This window comes from Carassius gibelio, chromosome B9 (assembly GCF_023724105.1).
Source record: "Carassius gibelio isolate Cgi1373 ecotype wild population from Czech Republic chromosome B9, carGib1.2-hapl.c, whole genome shotgun sequence".
Taxonomy (NCBI): domain Eukaryota; kingdom Metazoa; phylum Chordata; class Actinopteri; order Cypriniformes; family Cyprinidae; genus Carassius; species Carassius gibelio.
The window spans coordinates 7,117,800-7,144,620 of record NC_068404.1 but is presented as its reverse complement, the minus strand read 5'-3'; the positions used below and the strand labels follow the sequence as shown (position 1 = coordinate 7,144,620).

Below are 26,821 nucleotides of genomic sequence, written 5' to 3'. Positions count from 1 at the left end.
ATTATGTCTGTATGTAGCAGAGAGTGAAAACTTGTTTTTCAGCAGGTTTTGATCATGTTGATAATTTAGCGCCATTAAAAACGTGTATCAAATAGAGCTTTAGAATGCTTTAAGTTAATACTCCAAAGGTCTGAGTGAAATAATTCGAAATTCCTAATTACAAAATCTTTTTAACGGTAAAATACTGTATGTATCCTGTGTCAAATGTGTTCTGGTAATACTCCGTATTTCATCTCTTTCCCAGAAAAACATGCGTGTGCGTGAGTGCATGTTACACTTTGTTCCGGTTTCCTCAAGCCTCGCCTTCATTTGTCCTTAATGCATTTGTTTTGCAGCTGTCACAGACCAGGGGAATTTATCTGTGCTTGACAAGTGAATGCTCCAGATGTTTAGTCTGGGAGTCCCGCTGCAGGAAACAAACAAGGCCGAAGTAAACCTACAAGAATATAAAGTTATGATTATTACTCTCTTCAAAGAGTCTAATTATTTTATTTTGACCATCTACATGCTAAATATGAGAGACTAGTATATTAATAGTGTGCTTGCGTTCTCTGCCGCAAGTTCGGAGGTAAAGCAGCACACTCAGACTGTCTGCTGTTTGCTATAGTGAATAAACAGCGTCAATACAGCAACACATAGAAGTGGGTCACACACTGGTCTGATAGAGATTTATAACTGTTAATAAACTCTCTGTGTGTTTGACAGGAAGTTTGTTGAGCTGCACACACACACACACACACACACACAGACAGGCTGTTGTGTGGGTCGGGCTGTTTGAGAGCGAGCATCAGGGCCACACTCGGCACAAAGGTCATTCATAATTGATTGACTGAACTGAATCTGGAGAAACACATGCAGCTGAGCTCTCACGCTAACACTCACAGTCACACCCTTTCAGAAACCTGACGGGTTACCTTTACAGGGAACACAATACAACACGTCTCCGACCAAAACATTAAAGATGCCCTTCACATAGCATCTGATGAAAGGAGTCCTTCTTATCACGAGTGTGTTTCGTATTATAAGAGTCAGCACAAAGCAGATCCAGTCAGAGAAGGTGTTCAGTCAAATCCTAATGTCCATATTATGGGACAACGTAAAATGCATGGATTAATATTTAATGTTGTAGTGAGGCAAAGCATGCGGTCATTGTGTTAGATAATGATCAGGTAGAAGCCAACGTCATTGACTCTGCAAAATCATGATCTTACAAGGTATTTAATTGGTGTTTTTAGGTAAAATATCTTCAGGTATGAGAAGAAATATTTTAATCTTAATCTATTTATATATTTTAAATATTTTTAAGATACAAAAAATATTCCATTGTGTATAAATATTAAAATTATAGATGTTAAGAACTACTAAGACTAGTAGTAAGAAATATAAAAAAATATATATATTGTTTTAAAAGAAAATGCTGCTGTTTTTTATTTAAATGTTAATGATCTTTATATTTTGTATTTTTTAAATATTTCTTTCATATATATATATATACAGTGCTCAGCATAAATGAGTACACCCCCTTTAAAAAGTACAAATTCAATCAGTAGCTCAATGAACAAAAGAACAATTTCCAAACTTTTCACAAAGTTGAGTTTTATTGAACACTTATTTAACTCCATAACATGAAATTAAAGGTTAATAATCTAACTTAGATCACAAAATCTTCAGTTTTACTCAAATTAGTTGTAGCAAAAATGAATACACCCCATAACAAAAACTACTAAATCTAGTATTTTGTATGAGCACCGTGATTTTTAAGGACAGCACCAAGTCTTCTAGGCATGGAACGAACAAGTTGACAACATATTGCAACATCTATCTTTTTCCATTCTTCAAGAATAGCCTCTTTTAGAGCCTGGATGCTGGATGGAGAGTGTTTCTCAACTTGTCGCTTCAACATTCCCCACAGGTGTTCGATTGGGTTCAGATCAGGAGACATACTTGGCCATTCAATCACCTTCACCCGGTTCTTCTTCAGAAATGGAACAGTAGCTTTAGATGTGTGTTTTGGATCGTTGTCGTGTTGGAAAAGTGCACAACGACCAAGTGCACGGAGTGATGGCAGCATCTTCTCCTTCAGTATAGAGCAGTACATTGTTGAGTTCATGATACCATCAATGAAATGCAGCTCCCCAACACTAGCAGCACTCATGCAGCCCCACATAAGGACACTGCCACCACCATGTTTCACTGTAGGCACCATGCATTTTTCTTTGAAATCCTCACCTTTACGACGCCATACAGTTTTTAAACCATTATTTCCAAAAACAGTGATCTTTGTCTCATCATTCCAGAGTATAGAGTCCCAGTAGTCTTCATCTTTTTCAGCATTGGCCCTAGCAAATTCTAGGCGTGCTTTTTTGTGCATGGGTTTTAGGAGAGGCTTCCTTCGTGGACGATACCCATGCATGCCATTCCTCTGCAGTATGCGTCGTATGGTGTCACGGGAAACGGTGACTCCAGTTTGGCTTTCTACTGCTTTAGCTAACTGCAGTGAATTTGCATGGCGATTTTCTTCAACAATTCTCATCAGAAGACGCTCCTGTCGAGATGTTAACGTCCATGGACGGCCTGGACGTCTCTGTAAGATGGTTGCACTTCCATCTTTCTTAAATTTTTAGATCACTTTTGCTACAGTATTCTGACTGATATGTAAAGCTTTGCTGATCTTCTTGTAGCCCTCACCTTTTTTGTGTAAAGAGATTATTTCCTTTCTCAGATTTTGTGACATTTCTTTTCCATGGGGAGCCATTGCTGACAGCATGAAATGCTTTTCTTTAAGTAATGCCCTTTTAAAGTCACCTGTCTGCTGGACACCTCTTAAATGAATCATTAGACTCACCTGTGGTTGAATGCCTGTTAATTGTGTAGTGTAAAAGTGTAGCTTTTCTCCTAAGACTATAATTTGGGTGTACTCATTTTTGCAACATGGGCTTGAATGAATTTGTTAGGAAAATCACTTTTTTGTGTGTGCAAATTAACAAATCTTGTTTGCAATCAATGGCCCACATTTGTGGGAGTATTTTGTAGTATATTATCTCATAGAAAATGTTGATTCTGAAAGGACACTAAATGTTTTCTGACAAATGTAGTGGGGTGTACTCATTTATGCTGAGCACTGTGTATATATATATATATATATATATATATATATATATATATATATATATATATATATATATATATATATATATATAATAAAGATATGATATTGTTGTATTTAAATATGAAAATAATTATTAATTTATAATGGGTAATAATTTCCTTTTTTACTCTTTTTCTGCATCATGTTGGTTTCATAACATGATAATAAATAATAAGAAACAATAATACAGGTGCATCTCATTAAATTTGAACGTTGTGGAAAAGTTCAGTTAATTCAACTCAGATTGTGAAACTCATGTATTAAATAAATTCAGTTCACACAGACTGAAGTAGTTTGTTTTTGTTTTTTTTCATTGTGATGATTTTGGCTCACATTTAACAGAAACCCACCCATTCACAATCTCAACAAAATAAAATATGATGAAATGCTAATCAGCTAATCAACTCAAAACACCTGCAAGGGTTTCCTGAGCCTTCAAACTGGTCTGTCAGTTTGGTTCACTGGGCTACACAATCATGAGGAAGACTGCTGATCTGACAGTTGTTCAGAAGACAATCATTGACACAAACATTCATTGCCAAAGAAGCTGGCTGTTCACACAGTGCTGTATCCAAGCATGTTAACAGAAAGTTGAGTTGAAGGAAAAAGTGTGAAAGAAAAAGATGAGGATTGTCAAGCGAAATGGATTCAAGAATTTGAGTGAACTTCAAAAGGAATGCACTGAGGCTGGGGTCATTAGGACATCAAGAGCCACCACACACAGAAGTGTCTAGGAATTTGGCTACAGTTGTCATTTTCCTCTTGTTAAGCCACTCCTGAACCACAGACAACATCAGAGGCATCTTACCTGGGCTGAAGAGAAGAAGAACTCAACTGTTGTCCAGTGGTCCAAAGTCCTTTTTTCAGATGAGAGCAGGTTTTGTATTTGATTTGCAAACCAAGGACTTAGAGTCTGGAAAAAGGGTGGAGAAGCTTATAGCCCAAGATGCTTGAAGTTTCCACAGACTGTGATGATTTGGGGTGCAAAGTCATCTGCTGGTATTGGCCCGTTGTGTTTTTTGAAAACCAAAGACACTGCACACGTTTAACAAAAAATCTTGGAGCACTTAATTCTACCTTCTGCTGACCAGCTTTTTGAAGATGCTGATTTCATTTTCCAGCAGGATTTGGCACCTGCCCACATTGTCAAAAGCACCAAAAGATGGTTAAATGTCCATGGTGTTGGTGTGCATGACTGGCCAGCAAACTCACCAGACCTGAACCCCAGAGAGAATCTACCTACCACCTGTATGTATGAACTGCATTTTTAAAAAAGTTTATTTTTTATAATTTATACATGCAATAAAATGTTACCAATCAATTTTATCAATTTATCAATTGTATTTTATGCTCACAGCAAGAAATTATTATTATTATTTTTTTTTTTTTACATTTTGCATAAACATACGTTTTAATAAACATAAATCAAGGTATCTTTGCTGAAAAGTCAGAAAAAAGACAAAGACATTGAAAGTTTCTAAGTATAATATAATTGAGGGAGTGTCATGTAGATTCAATAATTGTTAACAAATCTTGGGATAACTGAGTTTTTATTGTACACACAAGCCCGGTGAGCAAACGGCTGTAGTTACTTTGGATGGAGGTGTGTGTGATGAGCAGGAGGAGGTCTGTGTTTGGGAATATGAAGCAGCTGTGTTACTCAGCCTGCATTGTTTCAGCCCTGCGTGCGATTACCGCTGCCATTTTCTTCTTTCTCAAACACTTCTAGTGCTTCTGTAAGCTTGCAACTGGCCATATTGTTTATGCTGCTGCCCACACAAAACTCTTTGAGCACACCCGCACCGTTTAAAGCCATCAACCCTTTGGGGGACAAAGCACTCCGCGACAAAAGGGACACAAAGCGAGCCGGCCTGACCCTGGAAAACCTCCGAGGGCGGCCCAGCGGCAGAGATCAGATCATACTTGAGGGATATGAATTCAGAAAGATGGAGGATGTGGATTGTGGATGTGGTACATGGAAATAAATACAAACATCTTGTTGTGCAGGGTGGATGTGAGCGCCATTTGACCTCCACATGCTTCTGCACAAATTATAATTTGCTCTGATGCCACACAATTTAGTAGATGATAAATAGATCAGTAAAAGTAATATACTAATAGTATTAATAGATAGATAGTCCTCTCAGTGCTGCTTCTCACTGGCACGCAGTCACGACGGAGTTGTTCTGACTGTATGAGTGTGTGCATGTGTTTGTTCTGCTCAAGGATCCTCACATGCCTGTAACACAAGCACACACACACACACACACACACACACCATGACAGATGGGGAAACAGACTCTCACCAAGACAGCTTAGAATATAACTAACTCAGATAACATATTCCAGTGCGTGGATACTAATATTTACACACTTGGTTTTCCCTCACACCCTCACCACAATCGAAGGACAGTTTTCAGGTCAAAACTGCCCCTTTCAGCCGCTCCACAGGAGCCCAGCTGGTCTCGACTCGCCAAAGTCAACAACAATCAGCAAGTCCCTCAGCTTTCCTTCCACTGGCTCTGCCGGGTCTTTGCAAACCAAACCCAGCCACACCAGAGTTGAGAAGTGTGCGCTGGAATGCCAGCCTGTGAATAAGGCGTCTATGCCAACCTTTGCCACCGGCCCACCGCTCGCAGAAGTGGAAAGTGTGTCACTTCAGAACATCTTTCTGAATGAGAGAGCAGCGAAAGCTCAGCGATGCTTTTTGAGGCTCGAGGCAGGACTGCACTGAGTTCTGTGACTCTGAGTTTCTCTGCAGCCCTGACTATGAAAACAAACAGTCTCCATGCCTGGCTGCTCCCAGTGCGCCGCGGTTTCATCCGAAACTCCACCCGTGCTGTTTTGAAAACATGTGTCATGGTGACCTTATCTTCCTAGGAAGACACGTCAGCCTCGTGATGTCATCGTGGCCAGGTGAAGCCGCTCGCTGTCTGCTTTCAGACTTTATTTGGATTTGTGGGTGTGGTGCTGGAGTTCCCTGACTGCACAGTGAGCTTAAAGTAAACAGCAGTCTGGAGAAGAATAGAGAGGTGGAGTGCTAAAAACACGCTCTGTTTGGGGCTGCCTGCACTTTCAAAACACTTCAATACAAGATAAGACACTTTCCATTAATAGGGTGCAAAACAGAGTTTGAAACCAAAACCACATTTTTTTTTTGTTTTTTTGTTTTTGCCAGTGGTCAATGGAAGGATAGTGCTTAACATGCAGAACTGAACAATAAATGTTATTATTTGGATTGTTTTATTTCTAGACAGTATATATATATATATATATATAAATATATCTGAGGTGGGCCAGACCAAAAATCACCTGTAGCTAAAGTAGCTAGTTTTCAAGCTGAGTAAATAATATATTTTAAAAAAGAGACACATAATTGTTCTCACTTCCAAAAAAAAAAAAAAAACTAAATATATTTTTGAAAAGACACACATAATTGTTCTCACTACCAAATAAAAAAAAAACTAAATATATTTTTGAAAAGACACACATAATTGTTCTCACTACCAAAAAAAAAAAAAAAAACTAAATATATTTTTGAAAAGACACACATAATTGTTCTCACTTCCAAAAAAAAAAAAACTAAATATATTTTTGAAAAGACACACATAATTGTTCTCACTACCAAAAAAAAAAAAAAAAAACTAAATATATTTTTGAAAAGACACATAATTGTTCTCACTACCAAAAAAAAAAACTAAATATATTTTTGAAAAGACACACATAATTGTTCTCACTACCAAAAAAACTAAATATATTTTTGAAAAGACACACATAATTGTTCTCACTACCAAAAAAAAAAAAAAACTAAATATATTTTTGAAAAGACACACATAATTGTTCTCACTACCAAAAAAAAAAAAACTAAATATATTTTTGAAAAGACACATAATTGTTCTCACTACCAAAAAAAAAAAAAAACTAAATATATTTTTGAAAAGACACACATAATTGTTCTCACTACCACAAAAAAAAAAAAAAAACTAAATATATTTTTAAAAAGACACACATAATTGTTCTCACTACCAAAAAAAACAAAACAGTAATGTGACACCCGTGTACCTAAATTAAGTGAAGAAGCAGTAATGTACAGTTTGAGTGTACTTGACTGATTTCAGTGTGTGTGTCTGTGCGGGAGCTTAACATTTTGTCCCCTCGTGCCAAATCCTGAACACACACAGCTGAACCTCCTCCGTGCATACCTGAGCCGTGCTGTCAGTAATGATGTAATGTTTGAGACAGGATTCCTCATGGAAGTGCTAGTGAAGCACTCCTCACGTGAGTGACAGAGTCAGAGCAGGAATGCAGGTGAAAGTCAACAGCAGTTTCCATTCTCGCCTGATGAGCTGACGGACAGGCGTTTCTCATTGGCTAGTTCTTGGGCTGTTTTCTGCTGTTTACAGACTCTAGAGCTGCAGGTGTGCTTGCTCAGGACTCCTATTATAGTGATATATGTCAGCTAGTAGAGATGTTTTGTGTTCGGTTTAACAAAAAGAAAGTAGAAGAGCGTCACATCATTGCAAAGAAGTGATCAGAATATCCAGATTTGGGTGTTTTTATCAATTCTGATCAGTGTGATTTTGGTCACACTATATTTTAAGGTTCAGTTCTCACTATTAACAAACCATTTACCATGACGTTTGCCTCAATAAACATATAGTTAATAAGATAGTTATTATGTAGGATTAGGGGTGACAACACAAGATTATCTAAAAACTACTTATTTATTAAACATGAGGGAGAACAAGGAGACAGAAATGGCAGTCACTCACTTTAACACAAACAATACCAGACAAGGGAATAGACAGAACTCAGGGCTAAACGTACAAGCGGAGATAATTAATAAAACTAGGAACTAATGAAGAACTAATGAGGAACTATTCAGAACAACGAGGCGTAATCCGAAACTACGGAAACAAACTAGGAACTAGGAGAGAAATCAAAACCAAAACAGGCCACACATGAGATAAATGTACTTATTAATATTAATTTAGCTTTTATTTGAATCGTTTTATTTTAGTTTCATTTTTAGTAATTTATGCTTTTATCTTTTTTTAAATATACATTTTTGTAAACTAATTTTTATTTCAGGTTTAGTTTTAGTCATTTATATAATGATACGACATAATGTTTTGTCACTTCACATTTTTTTTTTTTTTTTTTTATTGTTTGAACTTTTATAAAGATACTTTTGGTCATTAACTTCTAAATGCATCATTATGCAAACACACGAGTAGAGGTCTTGTCATGAAAGACACGCGGCTGTGCCTCTTATTAAATGAAGTTAAATGTGGAGGATGTTAACTCTGACAAGATGATGACAGGACGCATGCAACTAACCAAAAGAGCGGTCCGTTAAAGACACACTTACGACACACTTATTATGTCCCAAAGGCTGCCTATATTCTGGTACAAACTAGAAATATGTCTAGACAAAAAGCACACATACTACAGTTGTTGAATTGGGAAGCAGCAGCCTTGACCTTTGCCCTTTTTATGCAACAATATACAGTGTGGCTCAAAAGTTTAAGACCCAAAATATTGCAGGTAAAAAAAAGTACTTGTCCATAATGTACTCAAAGTGCTCTGTTTTCGTGCACTAATTTTCTACTTAATATTCTAAATTAGCACTGCTTAAGTATACTCAACTGTGCTATTTTGGGACCCCATGAATATGAACTAATATATGCTTTTAACATATTATCTCTGTATTAAAAAAAATGTATTTAGTCACCACTTGTAGTGTATAAACGATAATACAAGTGGTAACTAATTACATAAATACAGAGCTAGTGTGTTAAAAGCACATTTTAATTCATGTTCATGGTGTCCCGAGTACACTTAGTTGATCTTAATTTTATCTTAAGAAGTAGGCCTCCACAGGAACCCTTTTTAGTACATTATATGCAAAATTAGTGCACAAAAATAAAGTACTTTGAGTACATTATGGAAGTGCACTTTTTTAAGAACCTGGTATAATTTAGAGATATGAAATCTACAGATGCAAATATATAAAGTGTCCCAAACACTTAAATCTCTATTTGGGATGTTTTCTTTCCACTAATCTGAAAGCAGACTTATTATGGAGGCAAAATCTCAAATTTGACCAGTAAATGAAAATATTTGCATTACACGGTCAGTCATATAATTTTAATAACTTCTGCAGCTCTGTTAATATCCAATAGCATGTTTACAGAATGAAGGCCGTTCTATGTTCACTCAGCTCTCGCCCGAGTTCCTCTGCTAAACCTGATAGTTTCAGTATGACACACAATGAAGTAACGCTTGTCACGCAAGCAGTGATGAGGCCGTGTTTTGTCAGGCCAGAGTTATTCAGTCGTACGGCTGACACGGCCACAGCTCAGAGCACACACGCAGACTGAGGTCTTTGTGGGATTGTGTTTGTTTAGCCTCGGCCTGTGATGTGTCACATGACGCTGTCGCCGCTCTGAGAGGAAGTCATGATGCTTCAATCCGCACAATTTCATCTTCTGGGCCACATTCCTGTTAAACAATGATCCGTTTGTTTTGCAGAGTAGCTGAACTCCAGTCTGAGAGCGTGCCACATGCAGGCAGTGTCCCTGAGAGACCGTGACGTAAGTTATATCATGTGGCCGGCTGTTAATGAGTGCAGATAGAGTGAATCTTCCTGGTACTGTGGGTTACACACTCAACAGGTTTCAAGGTGTCCGTGGTAATTGCTCACAGTAGTGGGGGGATTACTCTGTGTTCTGTGTAAATCATTTCTAAGAGCCTTTCAGATGCTCACAAGCTCAGGACTATCTGAGTCTGTTTGGAGAATGCATGGATACACCAAAAGCAAAATAGCAAATAGTTGCATGCATCTAATGCAAGTATAAGAATAATAATAATAATAATAAAATGAAAATATCGCTGTTTGAACTTGTCTAGATTCCAGCTTCATGAGGTGCATCATGGGATTTAAACTGTGAGGAAGGTGTTTACATGTGTGACACTTTTTGATGGCTTTTTACTTTTTAACTTTAGTGTTTAGAAAACTCATCCATTTAACAATACATAAATAATAAATAAGTGTAGTAAAATGATTTTTTGATTAATTATTAAAATAATGATGAATAGAATTTAAATAATAATAATAATAATATAAAAAGTCATTTTTTTTGTTAAGAAATGTATACATTCGTATATATTTATATTTGTCTAAAATAAATGTGGCAAAAATAATGATAATTGTTAATACTTTATTTTTATTATTATTATTATTATTATTAATCTTTTTTTCCATTTAACAAAAACAAAACTAATAAAAAAAACAAACAAACAAATAAGTGAACGTAGTAAAATATTCTAAGTAATTTTTAAAATATTTATTAATAAAATATTATTAAAAAAATAATAATAATGGTATTATTTATGGTTAATACTACTACTTCTACTACTACTAATAATAATAATTAAAGATAAAAAAGTATTTTAGTTTTATTCATGAGTAGATTATTATTTCACTAAAAATAGATTTCACTGTTTGAGCTTTAGAACAAATTTAGTCAAGTCATGTATGGTTGTATACATGTATGATATGTATTTAAACAAAATATGCATGCCCTAAATTTAGTTAATAAATGATTTTTTAATAAGAAAATAAGGTTATAATAAAGGTTTAATAGAAGGTGTTGTGGTTAATTTGTAACAGCGATACGTTTGGTGCACTTTGAACAGTCTAGTAACGATTTCTGAACTGAATTAAAGTTCATTTTATTAAATTGAAATGAACTGAATTACTTATTTATTTTGCGATGTGCATAATTTTTCAGTGTTGAAATACTCTTTTTCTCTCTTTATAATGTCAGGTGGGCCACAATGACTGATGGGTAAATCCATTTCCCTGCCCACTTCCTGTGAGGTGACATTGCATGATACACTCGCCCTAGAATACTGATCTCTTTTTATCATTGTCAATAAAACGAAAGACATAATGCTTTTTAAATGCATTAGAGCCTGCTGTCTTAGACTCTCTAGTGCCGAAAGCATTTTCAGAGACTATTAAAGATCTAAGCCACAAATACTTCTTGAAAAGAATCAATTGTGCAAGCGTATCCCTGCTGAGAGGAAATGAAACGAAGATGCTCAGGCACCGAGCGGTTCATCCTCGGCAGATCCGAGGAGACTCAATCCAGCGCAGCCAAACCAAACAGACCTGTTCAAACAGCAGACAACACAACACACAGTCTCTTCTCTCAAACACACCTCTCTCTTTCCCTCTGCGGGCCACGCTTTTTTCCCACAGTCCATATGTGCACACGCATACACTCCACATGTGAGGAAATATTTGTCTGAATGGTTGTTAGCTGTAAAGTGAGGCCCTGTGAGGAGGGTGTGTTGAGGAACACAGGGCTCAGACGGTCTGGAGGGAGCCGCTGCAGGTATATGGGTCAGCTGTGCCAGTTTGAGAGATCCTCTCTAGTCTTTCCCGGGGCGAGCGGATCTGCTGAGTGTGCAGGAATAAAAACATCCCCCGGCTTGTTTGCACTCATCATAGATTCAGAGCCAGCGCACATGGATAACAGACGGCCTATTCAACCCAGCTGCTGAGATCACCTGAGTACAACTGACACTTCCTTCAACCTCGCCAGGAAAAACAACAACAACAGAAACATACTGCCTCCAGAACAGCTGGCTGGCTCGGCCCCGCTCACTTCCTGTCAAGACGCAGAAACTGGATCAGACCGGTTTCTCCGACAGATTCCAAAGAAGTCTTTCAAGGATGTTTTCACTAGAGATTAGAAAGTCTGCAAACAAACCGTTTCTGATTTATTTACCTTATCGGGAGAGGCTGTTCACCAGAACTGATTTTTCACTTCAGATTGTTTTCAATGACATATTATATTATAGTATTGTTTCTGTTTATTGGTTGATAAAAATCTTTAGAAATCCAATATGTAATTACTGTTTTGAAGAGCAATAATATAATTACATATTAATAGTGGGCTGAATTCTTGAAATTAAATTATTTGTATAAAATAATTTTGCATAATCTTTGTATTATTTTTACATGTTTAAATTATATATATATGTATGTGTGTATATATTATTATTATTATTATTATTATTATTGTGCAATAATTATTATAAATAAATAAAACTAAAAATGCATTTATTATTATTATTATATTATTATGCCATAAATATTATAAATATCACACTATCACTATCAAAACGATCAGAATTGAATACATTTACAAATGATTTCTCAGTGCTGTATTTTTGGACTGAGTTGTAGAACTGAAAGCATTGAACAGCTATTTTCTAAAGCAGCTGATAATTATACACAGGCAGGCAGAAAGATCGAGACGTCCAAAATAACCAAGCCAAAGAGAGAAAGGAAGTTTCTCACAGTCATTACTGCCACACCACAGATTTAAATAGAGCTGCTGTACACATGAAGTACATCTGAGGTATAAATAACCTCAAATGTACTTCATGCGCAAACATCTACCATCTTGATTTAACCAGTCACAATATTACATCGCATGACTGGATCAACCTGATTACACTTGAACACACCAACAAAGGTAACTCTATTCAATGTAACAAAGGTTTCCCACACTTTCTCGTATCTTGAGAGACACTTTAGAAATGTGCTCTTATTGCACTGGATATCATTGTGTATTATGACACTGGCTGAATTTAACGAAGCCTGCAGTCCATTAGCGATGCCATTCAAATGTTTGGGGCTCATTAAAGGTGTCTCACAGACACTGAAGGACTGGAAGAGGAACTCAATCACATTAAGGCTTTAGGATATATTCGTCACTCGAGTTGACTAACAAACCTGAAGGATGTGGCACAGTGGGTCGGCTGGCAGCAGGGCACTGCGGCTGATCTCCTGGCACTGAGAAACAGAAATGGGAGGCTCTTATTAATTGTCTCTACCTCCCATGTGTTTGAGGGTGGCCAGATGAAACCCTCTGAGCTGTTTCTGCCGCCCAAGACGAGGGGACACTCAGCGTTACTCCGGGATCACGGCCAGAAAGACAAAAGAGTCGGAGGAAGCTTTTATTTAAGATGTAAGATGAAGTTAAGCAGCCACAGGAGGAAACTGTAGCAAGAAGACACAGGGCTGTTTAAATCCAAAGATCAAAGGGCAGTGCTTGTTTTAATTGTAGCTTGATAACAGAGACGAGATGCTTTAAACTGTCCAGAGCCTGTTGGTTATTGGGAGAGATTGGAGAAGAGATGTTTCAAAACAGAGAGAGGGTGAAGGTCAAAGGAGGGTCAGTAATCCCTCTTAACATGATGAAAGCAACCGTGCTTCTCAGTGCTGTACAGAGATGTAGATGAGCTGCTTTAGGCCAGAAACATACTTAAAACCACAACATCAAAATGGCATGTGATATAAAATCTTGATTTCTTAACCCCTAAATAGCTTGTTTAAAGCATAAATCTCTGTAAATTATGTTAATATTTGCCAGTGAAGTAAGAAAAATACCTTAATATCTCATGCAATTTTTAAAAAGTAAATGCACCTTGTTCATATTACTGGAAAGCAATACAAAAATACTGATTTATTTTTTTATTTTTTTCAGTGAACACAAATGTGACAATGTAATGTATGGAATGTATGGAAGTTAACCTCAGGATCATTTATTAGTTTGGGTTCAATAAGGTTTTTACCAAGGCTGCATTTATTTGATCAAGAATACACAAATACCAAAAAAAAAAAAAAAAAAAAAAGTTATATTTTTGTGAAATATTATTACAATTTAAAATAACTTAATAATATATATATTTTTAAATTTTTTTATGTAATTTATTCGGCTGATGCAAAGCTGAATTTTCATCATCGTTACTCCAGTATCCTTCACAAATCATTCTAATATGATGATTTTTTTTGATCAAGGAACATTTATTATCAATTATCACATTTATTATTTATTAACGTTATCAGTGTTGAAAACAGAAAAAAAAGTGATATTTTTTTTTGCAATGTTATAAATGTTATTACTGTTACTTTTGATCGAGTCAGTGTGTCCTTGTGGAATAAAGGTATTGATTTCTTTGACTGATTTCTGACCCCAAACATCTGAACAGTAGTGTACAGTATGTTGGTGGAGTATATTCTGGACGATAGAGGCGGTGGCATTGAAGCCGGGTGTGATGGCTCTGTGCTGACAGCAGTGGTGTACAGTATGCTGCCAGGAATGTGTCTGTCTCTCTGTAAACTCTTCCATCAGCAGGCCTTCATCTGCAGGTGACAGAAAGCTGCAGCGTCAGCGTTAACGTGTGCCATCCATACTGTACTTCAGCCAACACTGCTCTGCACTGCTGACCTGCTCCAGGATCCTCCTCTGGCTCAGACCAGACAGAGGAAGAGTGAGGAAAATGTTGCCACAGGATACAATACGTGGCATCTGCAGTGCTATAAAGGTCTCATGTATGCTTTTAAAACTGTTAAGGGATTTGTTCACACAGAACAAGTTTTTCCTTTCTGTATTCTTCTTTTCCATGTTTCTTCTACGCAAGCACACTTTAGGTGTGCATTTATGTGCTCACGTCTCTTTTGTAGCATCTTGCACATCAGCGTCATGTCAAGTTAAAAGATTATTCAACTTCTACAGGCAGCACCACTCATCAATGAGAGTCTCCAAACCAGTGGACCAATCAGAAGACAAAGTGGTGGGGCGAGCTTTGCAAGATTTTATTTGCAGTAGCAAGGTGACATGTCAACTGTTTTATGTGATTATATATATTATATATCTCATTGACAGACAGGTGCATGACATGCATGCAAAATGTTTCCCCTAATCCACTTCAGTGCAAACTCTTCTGAAGTTTTTCTTGGTTGTGTCTGTGAAAGTTTCCGAAACTATGCAACTATTTCCTAAAAAATGCTGACCCCTAAACCTACCCCACACCTTACCTTAACCACTGAAATTGACTGAATGGCAGGATTGGTGCTGAATAGCCTGATAAAGAAAGTTGTAGTTCAGGAGATAAACAGTTAATAAGATTATGCGATATGAGACTCAACGGACAATGACACCTTTTTAGTTTCACCCAGCATCACTAACCCCCTCCTAGCCTGCGAATTTCGTGTCCCAGGACGACCCCGTTGCTTGGAATAAAGCGACAGAGTAAAACCTTTCCCCTCCGCTGGGACGGCTCCTGAGTGATTCCAGTTTACGTCATGAAGCAGAGGTTCAGACTCGGGTCCAAACACCACTGGCCACAAGATTTGGGCTCTGCTCTCATGGACAACATTTATTTATATAGCATATTTTATTTTATGAACTAGAAACAATGTTTAATTTATAAAGTTTTATTTTGTAATGTAAGTCAGTAACAAAAGGCTTAGGCCACAGCCAATGGTGAACGTTTTTGGGAAAGGAGACCCCGCCCCATTTTGGAGGTTCTGCCCACTTTTGGAGTTCACGCCCCCTTTTTGGAGATCTCCTGTCTTGTTATACCCACTTGTTATTTACGGTAATAAGTTGGCAGAGGAGGCATTCTGTGCTGTTTTTTTTATTTATTTTTTATCATTACTGAGCATGTATCATTACATCACATCTCGTGTTTTACACTGCGTTCACACTAGACTTTGAACATACAAAATTCAATAAATAATAACACATTGAAAATGTAAAAACATACACTACTACACTTCCGTGCAGTGCTGCAGTTTTTAATTCATGTTCTATTAAGTAAGCGACGAGGTCACGCTGTGACGGATCGATCTGCTGTTGGTCGCCCGGTTTCACGTGATGTGAATTCACAGGCCAGGGTTCACCAAGCTTGAACTTTGGAAAGCAGTGAAATGTGAAACTTTTCGCACTAGTTTGTGTTTCCAAGCATTTGCGTATGAATGCTAGTCTTTTGATGACAAGTGCAGTGTGACTACACCTTTAAGGTCCTTGCAGCAAAATATTTTAGATTTTTTTTTAAATCTCTGGTGCAGTGGGTAACAGTGCTTAAGTAGGTGAAACGGGTTCAAATGTGGCTTGCAACATCACATTACACCAGATTTCATTCAACTCTATGCCTGTCTCATAAGGAGGCAAAAAAAAAGAATGATATCTTAAATAATGTGTAAACATCTTAACAAACGCCAGAGCAACCACCCAGAAGACCCTAATGACTGCATATTAATGTGCTATCTAACACTCAGAACATCATAGCAGCTGAATACTGACACCCAGTCAACCACTCAAAATAAAGTTTGCATGAGAAAGTACACTTTTCTTCAGAATTCAATGTTGAGGAAGTTCCTTTTTTAGCTGTCTGACTTGTGTCTGAGTCATATAGATTAAAAACATTACAGGTGGCATCAGTAAAATGTGTTATCATGCCCTAAGATGTAGGAGGAGACACTAAACCACACAAAACACAACGGAAGGGCCGTCTGAACTGTACTGGATGGAACTGGATTTTTTTTTTAATTTTTTTTGCTGTGTAGGTTTTTACATGTTTCCCAATATAATGTTTGCAGACATGATTCAGCAAGAAAAAATAATTCAGAAAAGGACAGTCACAGAACATCCACGCCCAAAACTACACATATTTAAAGCAAGCCGTTGTTTTCACATCCACAAAGTAATCGTGACAAAGCAAACCAAGCCGCCCACATCAAAGATGAGACAGAGCGGGCGGAGAGGGTGGGGGTGCATGCCTCATGATGCATGAAAGATCTTATGCCTCAAGCACCAGATAATATTTCGATTTTAGCATTTCTTTAATAACACAATCTTTTAGTAGCTTCGCATCTTTGTGGATTAAGAGACACTGGACACTGTAGGCGTCTGTACTGTTTATGGTTCTTTTAAAGCTAAACATGTTTTTTTTATCTTATCTGTGTACACAGACAGGATATGTATTTATGTAGTGGATCCTGTTTCAGCAGAGAGCTGATTTAAACACTAATGTTTATATAAGGAATGTAAAGAAGTGGATGATGGGGGTGGAAAGGGTCAGCGGCACAGTTACATAAGCAGATATATATATATATGATAAGTTTAAAAAGTTTTAAAAAGGTTTTTAGAAGTTTGTATTACATGACAAGCATTTTCAATAGTGGTCTCAAATCTTTCGATCTCTGCTGTACCTAAGACTAATTCATTAATTTAAAGAAGACAGTATTGTATTTTTCTTTTCTTTTTGTAATAATAAACACATAATAACATGACTGATATAGATACGTAAGGGATGATAGTGAATGTCTGATGTCTTGTATGCATCCTGCAGTAAAGTACTTGTAAAGGCCAGGAAGCTTGTTTCCAGTAAATGACATTGGAAATAACTGCTGCATGACAGGGGTACGTGCAGACACAGATGCTGGTTCCTGAGGACTTTTTTTTTCCATAACAAAAGGTTAGCATATCTGTATTTTGGAAGCTCTTTAAGCCTTGTTCCCTCATCGAGGCGACCCAAACAGGTCACGTACACAGTGCCATCAGTAGTTCAAGATGCTGCTGACTCTTGCTGCATCTGCAGAAATCTTCACATTTAATGCTTTTGAATTATTCTACAAAGTTATTAATCGCTTGTCTATTATATTTCTGCTTGATTTAACTGCCGATGTAATATAGTGACCTAAGGCCCATTTACACCAAAAAACAAGAGAACTATAATGCTATTTATAGTATCATTCACATTAAATGACACTTTTAATAAATATTTTGTTTATTATAAAAGCATGCTGCAATTCTGTTGTCTTAAAGCTTTATATGCGAAAGCTCTAAAGGTGGATTCTGATTGGCTGTCAAATGTTTTTAGCAATCATCAGCAAGAAAAAAATTATCCTTCAAGCAATTTCAGCATTATTTTATTTGGACCAAACAAAAATGTATGTATAAAACCACAAAACTAAACATTTTATAATAAGTATAAATAATACAGACGAAAGCATATGCTGTTAATCAATAACCTCATAGCTGACAATATGTCTGTCTTAGAAGTTTATAAGAAAAGTAAAGGGATTTTTTACTTCAAGAACCTAACTGTTGCTTTCTTTAAACATGGTGTGAACTTCCCTATTCTCAAAGAACTGGAAAGATTATTAAGACTTTACAGTTATAGTTATCTGAGCACACTGTTAGCACACCCATTACCTGCTCAAATGCCTCCGTACATCTACACCTTTACGGTCAGATCATGTGATTTCCAGTAAGACTGATTGTGTGGTGTGTTGGCTCAGTGTAAATGTAAGTTAATAAAAACGAACTGCGGCGCAGGAGTTAATGCATTCAAAGCCCAGGCCAAGACTTGTGCACCTGGTTCCCAGATGTGTTCTTTAATACCATCAACCACGTGTCTATATCCCTAATGCAATTTAACTTCCACTTATTTGTTAACAAGTCTGCACACGCAGTTTCTTTGGAAGTGTTTTCTTGAGCACAAAGGATAGTTGTGACGATTACGTCAGTAAGTTACAGGAAAACTGAGGCATGATCGGAAGTCATTAATCAGGATAAGTGTGCTGTTGCACAGAAACGTGAATGGTGGATCCACAATTATCATGGTCTAAAGTGCAATAAACACTATATCAGTGCCAGAAGTGTTCCTAGGTATGCATGTGTAAATAATAACATGGCGCTGGCTTTAACACACTGTAGACAATATATTTCTGCAATGATGAAAAGTCATTTTCAGGACATCACAGCCACATCTAGATATCCCTCATCTGTTGTAAGAAAGGAACATCCTTTATTATTATTGTTATTTATCTATAGATTTTTTTTTGCATGGCCCACATAACAGCAGTTTATTAATCTGAGGTTTGACCACACAATAAAAGCTATGTAAGGTATTTAAATCTATATTTAAATTTAAGTTATTAAGTATATTTATATGAGACACAGTTATTGAAAGTTACTTACATTATGAAGTGTGCTCTATCATGACTGGTGTGTTGCAACCCAAAAATGTTTTAATATGATCATGAACAGCAGGGACTAATAAGGACAAATGCAAATAGTAACCGTAATTTGCATAGCTGAAGTAACATCAATAATAGAGTTATCAACCTTTAAAAGGAGAAACTAAAACCATATCCATTATTACTGATGCCAGTGGATGTGCATGCACACAATCAGACTATACAATATTGACATAAATTCACCTGTCACTGAATAAAACGGCTAACATTTATACAACTTTTTTGCCCCGTGTTTGTTTCTTGGCTGAGAAATCATCCTTTACGAACTTAAAATGACACTTATGTCACTTGTGGACCTGTAGCGGTTAAAAATAAAAGTGCGGAAATACATTGTTTTGGTTGTGCTTCAGCTCTGCTGCTTTGCACTAATAAATGTGGTTCTGTGTACACATGGAGAGGACATCGTATCAGCAGGGATGGACCAATAAATACAGGTTTCTTTGTTTTTAACACCAGTGATTCATGGAGGCTCGCTGTTTTGAACGATCTGGTTATTTTTTCTCATTAGTTGTGACAACAAACATTCAGCTTCATGCTACCCACAGCCGCAGCTACTTTCTCTGTGTACAGATAGGCTATGATCAAATGCACGGGCGAATGGTAATTAATTTCCCGTGAAAACCTTATTAAAGTGTATTTGGGGTAAGTTCATGGGTTAGAAGATGGATTTTTTGCAGAAAAAAAGTTGCATTTCATGTTTACTTTACGATTTTCACATTACAAGCAATTTAAACTAAGAATACTACAACAAAACTGGGAGAACTACTGGCATATACGAAGTTTTGGGAAGTAACTAGTTACGTGTAACTAAATTACATAATTTAATTACAAAATAAATGTAATTGTGATCAGTTTCAGTTACTGAGAAAAAATGAAGAGTTCAGATGCAAAAGTACTTAAGTGCCATTTGCAACTTCAAAAATTATAATTTTTTATCAGGCGCCTATGTGTAGGTTCAGTTATTTCACTTCAATAGCAATAAATACGTTATTTTCATTGCCATCACAGTGAAATAACTGAACATAAACATAGGAGCCTGAGAAAAATGCTGATTTAAGAAGTAAACTTCAGACGGATTAAAATTTTACTGATTACAAAGGGGGTGCAATCGAGTTTCAGGAGTTTAAGACCCTTAATAGGACACATGATTATATTTATTTCCTATTTGGGTTTATGTATATGCTTTATATTTTAGGATTAACTAATTCTGATTAGATTCCTGTTATAACTATAAAGATTTTTTTTTTTTTTAAACAGTATCATAGCTAAACTATTTCTTGTTATGGTTTTAAATCTGTATTTAACCTCGGAATGATCTCAAAGTACGTCTGATTTTGTGGTGGCAGTGCTTTAAAATGTAATTATTATAATCTCAATTCAGGTGATAAAGGATTTCGAAAGTGACAGCAATCCGTGTTCATTGCTACCCTAACGTGTTAACCCCGCAGGCTTTAAATGTTTGGATGTGATTACAGCATTAGAGATTTAGAAAAGTTATAACAAATAATCAAATGTAGGTAATCAGGCCCTAATTAAAATAGTTAAACTATATTACATTTTAGATAGGGTAATCTATTACATGTCCAGAGTAACCTTCCCAACACTGCCTATAGTATATATAATATAGTATGCTAGCAGAGGAGGACTATGTGTGCTGCTTTAGTAGGTCATTAGATTGAGGTATTGACTGTGTATGGTTTACCCGTCATTCTGTCACCAGTGAAAACACTCTCTTGACTTGAAAGAAAAACGCTGCTGTTTGAGTAGACAGTATAATGCTAATAATTAAGCGTCTTTCTTCAAAACATCACGTCACTCTGGGACATCTAGTGCCTTCCTTTAATGATAGGCAAATGTTGTGTTAATTTCAAAAGCACGTAATAAGGAAATGCCGAGATGTTTTTGTGACATTGCAAAAGTGCTGTTGAAGACAAAAGCCTGCCTGTGATGCTGCTGAAGGGCGCTTGAACAGCAGCCAACAATCAGCGTCTCTCACGAAACAAACAAGCTCGCCCTCTAGTGCCCTCTTTAAACAGACGGAGACAGAGGTGAAGAATTTAGAGATATTAAACACGTTTACTCATATTGCATAACGTTAAACAAGCAAATGTACACGTTTTACACATAGGCTAGTTTTATTATATGTATTAGGCTACAATACAAAAATATGATGATCCCACTAAAAAGCTTGATATCTTCGGCTTGACATGACAAAAAAAGCAGACGTTTTCTTTGTGATATGATTTATGACTCGCAAACATGAATAGTTCGTGATTATAATGTGAACGGTCACGCTAACAAGATTAGCATTAGCTCCCCCTTGTGTACATTCATTGTCGACTGTATTTTAACCCCTCAAAAAGAGTTAAAAAAGATCGTGTAATTAAAAACATCTAATTAAAAAACAAACAAGCACACAAATCACGACGTAGACAGTTCCTGAATGATGTATTTTAGCAAGGTTTCTTTATTTCTTCCAATAGTGTGTTGTTGACATCTTTGAAAAAGGTTTTCAAAACATTATTATAATTCAGTTTTAACAATTCACATTTAGCAATTCAAAATGTAATGTGGAAATCTTCCTGGGATGTAGGACTATCATTTTGCCATTTAGATTCTTCTCCATAAGTGAATGCAGGATTATTTGATCCACACAAAGCCAATTTGTGTCCCAAAGTTGAGTCCATCTCTCACATGAGAGAAGAATAGTTCAGGACGGCAGGAGGTGCAGAGAGTAGACTCTGATTGGTGTGGGATCCTGATGTCCTCCATGTGTTTGGGTTTAACTCCACCTCTCGCCAGCAGGATTCTAAATGACAATGCACCACTGCTTGTTCAATCAAAAAAAAAAAAAAAAAAAAAATAAAAAAAAAAAATATATATATATATATATATATATATATATATATATATATATAGGCTATATATATATATTTAAAAAACCATTTCAATGTATTTAAAAGTACATTTAAAAAAACAATCCTCAAAAGCGCTTTACATGGTAAAAACCTTAGCAATACAAATACATAAAAATATACATAACCTATTCAACACGACAAAAACAACTGAAAAAATATGTTTTTAGGTAAGATTTAAAAATATCAAGCGAAGAATTAGAATTGGTCTGCATACAGTACATGTGCATCCATTTCTCAGTGGGCAACAATTAGTCTTTGTTTCTGCTATATTCTAACAGAAATGTATTACGCTTCAAATCAATCGCCTTAATTTGAGTGGTGTTCATTACTGAGAGTCACTTCAGGGAGTGATGTGACCTCTGTGAGTGACAGAGGGATCAATGAAACAGCTCTCCGGTGTACAATTGAAGAGGACCAGGCCTCCGCTGGGTGACCTCTGATGTTTACCTGGTTGCGAGTCTGATGTCGACATAAGGTCTAGATGAGTCCATATGTCTAACACAGTCTTGGGTGTATGGCGTGAAACTCTCAAACCGAGTCTTGCTCCAGAGTAAAGCAGCACGGCCCAACAGAAGGACCGATCACACACACAATGTCTGCAGGCCTGCTGCCAAACTCTGACACCATGGCATTCACCACTGCCAATACAATTCCCACGAGGGTCCCCTTCCAGCCTGTGACACACACAAGAAACACAGCTATTACATTTATGTGATACCTGGAAGATAATTTCTGTAATATCTTTATAAGATGATATTATATATAAACGATTATGTAAGCACAGCATAACAATGACAGCACCACTGAGAATAACTATAATAAAGTATAAAATATTTAGATATTATCTGAAGTTATGTCTGTGTATGTTCCATCAATGGGGGTTATTAGAGCTGGGTACATTACTTACAAATTGTTACATTTCAATTATACATTTTAGGTAACATTGTCAGACTACTTTTAGATTACTTTAAGGGACACTGATTTAAATAGGATAATATGGTTCCATATTGATATTAAAATACAAATAAAATATATTCCATTAGTTGTTATGAACAACATAAAGTGAATTAAGCATTGCATTGTGTCAAGTTTTCCCAAACTGGGTGAGTTTAATGGTAATCTAATAATTAAGTCATACAAATGTCAAACTAAAAAAAATCATTTAAAAATTACATCAATCAAAATAAAAACACTTGATAAAAAATGAAATATTTAGTTTACCTTCATCTAATGTAGGCCTTTTATAAATAAAAAATAAATAAATAGGGAGAATCAATAAATTATGAATAATCTGTTGCTATTGTGTGAATATGTGTAAACAAGTAATCAATAAAAAAGTAACTGTAGCCTGATTATGAGAACTTTATAATGTAATTTAATCTAATTACAAGCACTTAATTTTAATTTTACTACATGTAATCAGTTATTACCCAGCTCTGCCTACAGTATGTATTAAATATTAATGTATCATTATATAAATATTAAGTTATTATTAATTTATTAAATATAAACTGTCATATTTGAAAGCACTAAACCATGTAATAAAATAAATGCTAATGAAAGGGTTTAAAATATTTAGAACACTCTAAAACATCATCACACTGGCAAAACTTGCCATTATATAATATGTGGTATACAATGTATATTCATTAAATTAATAATAACTTTTATTATTAATAAACTGTAATACATTTTAGTTTATTTGGCTATGATCATGATATTTGTTGCATCTCTCACACTTTATATTCGTGAACGGCTGAATACTGAATAAACCTAGGACTAATTAAGCTTAATAAACCCCTCTCACGGCTCAACTGATCTTATCACTATGTTTAGTTTACTCCTCTAGTACTGTACTGGAATGATGCGAAATGACTTGCAGGTTAATTTCCTTCTCCACTTCCTTTGAAGTGATGTATTGAAGTTTCCTTTTCCCCAATGCCATTCGCAGTGCTCTTCAAACTGAACAAGTCAGCTCCCTTCAGACTGAAATCTCATCTAAGTCCACTTCACTGAGAATTCATGGTCAAATGGAATGTACCTTTTGATTTCCCTTTCCTGTTTCAGGTTATATGAATACATTCTTCCCATGTATCTAACTGGAAGCTTTAAGTGAATCAGTACAAAGTTGCAGATCTAAACCTAATCTTGCAATTACATAATTATTTGGGTGAACGAAACTTGTCCATTAAATGTTTAAACCTGTCAAATTGTGTTAAAAGCAAATAGTCTATTTGTAGTAGCATTGCGATTTATGGCATTGTGATGTGACTCACCTGCATGTGCCACTCCAATCACCTTTGCTACAGGGACAGTGAAGAGCAGCGGGATGCAATCGGCCCCTGGTGCTGTTATGACAACCCCCTGATTGGTCACCATTGCGTCGTAACTGTCGGGGGGAAGGTTTGCCCATCACCCACACATCACTGGCATGATTACATTGACGTCAGCGACAAAGACACACGCAATCAATATGTAGAGATATCAGTCAATGCCTGATGTCTACATGTCTACATCAGGTGCCTCCTGAGTCCCTTTAAACAGAACTGAAGGAGTTCCCATCTATGTAACATACTCACTTTCTGTATGTCCTGTACCATCTGTTCCAAATTATCCATTTGGATCATATTTGATACTTGAATTTCTAAGGCATAACAAGAATCTAAATGATCAAAACTTCGCTGAAAAACCTGTAGTACACAGTCTTCTGTGTGCCTGTTGTCATCTGATTGATGGGTCATACTTTGTAGGAAGTACAAAAATGTGCATGCTTAATGGCCACATCTGTAAAAGGCCTTTTAGTATATTTCTAAATATTTCAGTTTGTGGTACAGTGTCTTTTTCCTGTGAAAACTTTAATGATTTTAGTAAAAGTAAGAATAATATTTCTATTGTTATAAATATTGCAAGTTGAACATATATACATATATACAGAATGAATCAACTCAGGTTTACTTGATTATCCAAACATCATTTTAAATAAATAATCATGTTAAAATGTGAGTATCAAATGTGATGCATCAGGTTTTTTGAGGAACATTTGTTCATCTGTTAATCATCATTGTATTGCTTGCATTGAATTATATGCTTTGATCTAAAAAAAAAAAAAACAAAAAAAAAAAACTACACAGCTTTGATCATAAAACCATTTAATTAATCATCTAAATACCATTTTAGGAAGGGACAACTGATATAAATGTGCATTTTATTAAGTAGTCTATAATACTGTGATTAAAATCATAAGTATTCAGAATTAACTTGTTGTTATTTAAATAACAACATTTGCACCAAATTGCACATTTTTGTTCAGTTTGGGCCACTGATTAAAATGAATGTGTTTTTCCGCATTGAAAGTAAGCTCTGTATTGTTCCATATTCTCTCAGTTTTTCTAAATGTTTAATTCAATACTTATTATTTCCCAGCTTTAAATGTATTATAGGTATATTTATTATTCCAAATGAAATTCTGCCAGTACTCAGGTTCAGGATTCATGTATCACTAGTTCTGAGATCTGAGAACCGTGACGTCTCCTCTGAGCGCTGGTCGGTGCTGTAGAGACGTGCTGAGCTCTCGTGCAGCGTCGGCTGTGCTCTGACCCGAGGGACAGCACTCACACTCACACTCACACTCACAGGACAGACTGTCAAACATCACACTGTCCTCGAACTCTTACGCAGAGGTGAAGAGGAGCTCCTGGTAGGCCTGAAACAACCCTCTCCCGCGGCTCGAAGTCACAATCTTCAACTTACTGATGTCCTCTTTGTCTGTTTGAATGAGTATAAGGCGGCTGAGAGCGAGCTCTTGCACAGGACCTGTGGGGAATTGCTGAAACCGATAAACATCTCCTGAAGTGAGCTTCTAGGAAATCTGCCCGTCCCCACGGAGCTCTCTGGATCCGCGATGAAGAAGATCGGCTCTCGTGAGCCATTCCGGGTCAATGCACAGAACTGGCTGATGCGCTCTTTCACACAAATGTCGTGTCGTGAAGAGCGGACGTGTGTGAGATCCACGAGAGTTACAGCAGCCATCTCTGATCATCACGCGCGGCGCACACGCGTTTGTTTTGATGGGATATAGGTCATGTGAACGTGCAAACATAACACACCTGGTTATGAATGTCAGAAACGAGGAACTTTTTTTTCTATTTATTATTATTAACCTCGAGAACAAAATTTCCTGCCCAGCACTTCCTGAAAAGCGCGTAGCTCCGCCCTCAGTGGAAACTCCTCTCCGGACGAGCTCGCACGTGCGGTGTACTTCAGGTGCAGATGTGCAACACAAGTAGTCAATGTGCATGTGACATTACTCTGACACAGAATTTCCAGTGGGTTGCTACAGTTTGCTGATATTTCATCTAGGCCGCTAGCTGTTTATGAACATCCCATTGAAGAGTCTTGTTCTGAGACTGACACGGTCAATGAACCTCGCTTTGTTGTTATGAGGGAGAATTCCTGCTATGCTTTATATTTTCATGTCCTCATCAGTGCTGAGTATTAATCTGGATTATGTAATCAGATTACAAAAATTAAGGAGACTACTTGAACTTAGAATAAATTACATTTTAAAATACTTTTAATCAGACTACAGTTATTTTTTGTATTGATTACACAATATTCACAGAATCCCTAATTCTTCTTTTCCATCTTTTAACTTTTCCTTTCTAAAAAAGAGGTGCCCATTCCTGGAGATCTACCTTCCTGCAGAGTTCAGTTCCACCTGTCTGTAATTATCAAGTGCTCCTTCAGATCAATCAGTTAGTTGGTTCAGTTGTGTTCGATCAGGGTTGGAGCTGAACTCTGCAGGTAGGTAGATATCCAGGAACAGGATTGAAGATCCCTGGC

The 26,821-nt window shown here is 36.5% G+C and overlaps 1 pseudogene; it reads right to left on the bottom strand.

Annotated features, from left to right (window-relative positions):
• Positions 1 to 21,524: 21,524 nt before the first annotated feature.
• Positions 21,525 to 26,124, bottom strand: LOC127964329 (purine nucleoside phosphorylase LACC1-like; annotated as a pseudogene).
• Between the last annotated feature and the right edge of the window lie 697 nt (positions 26,125 to 26,821).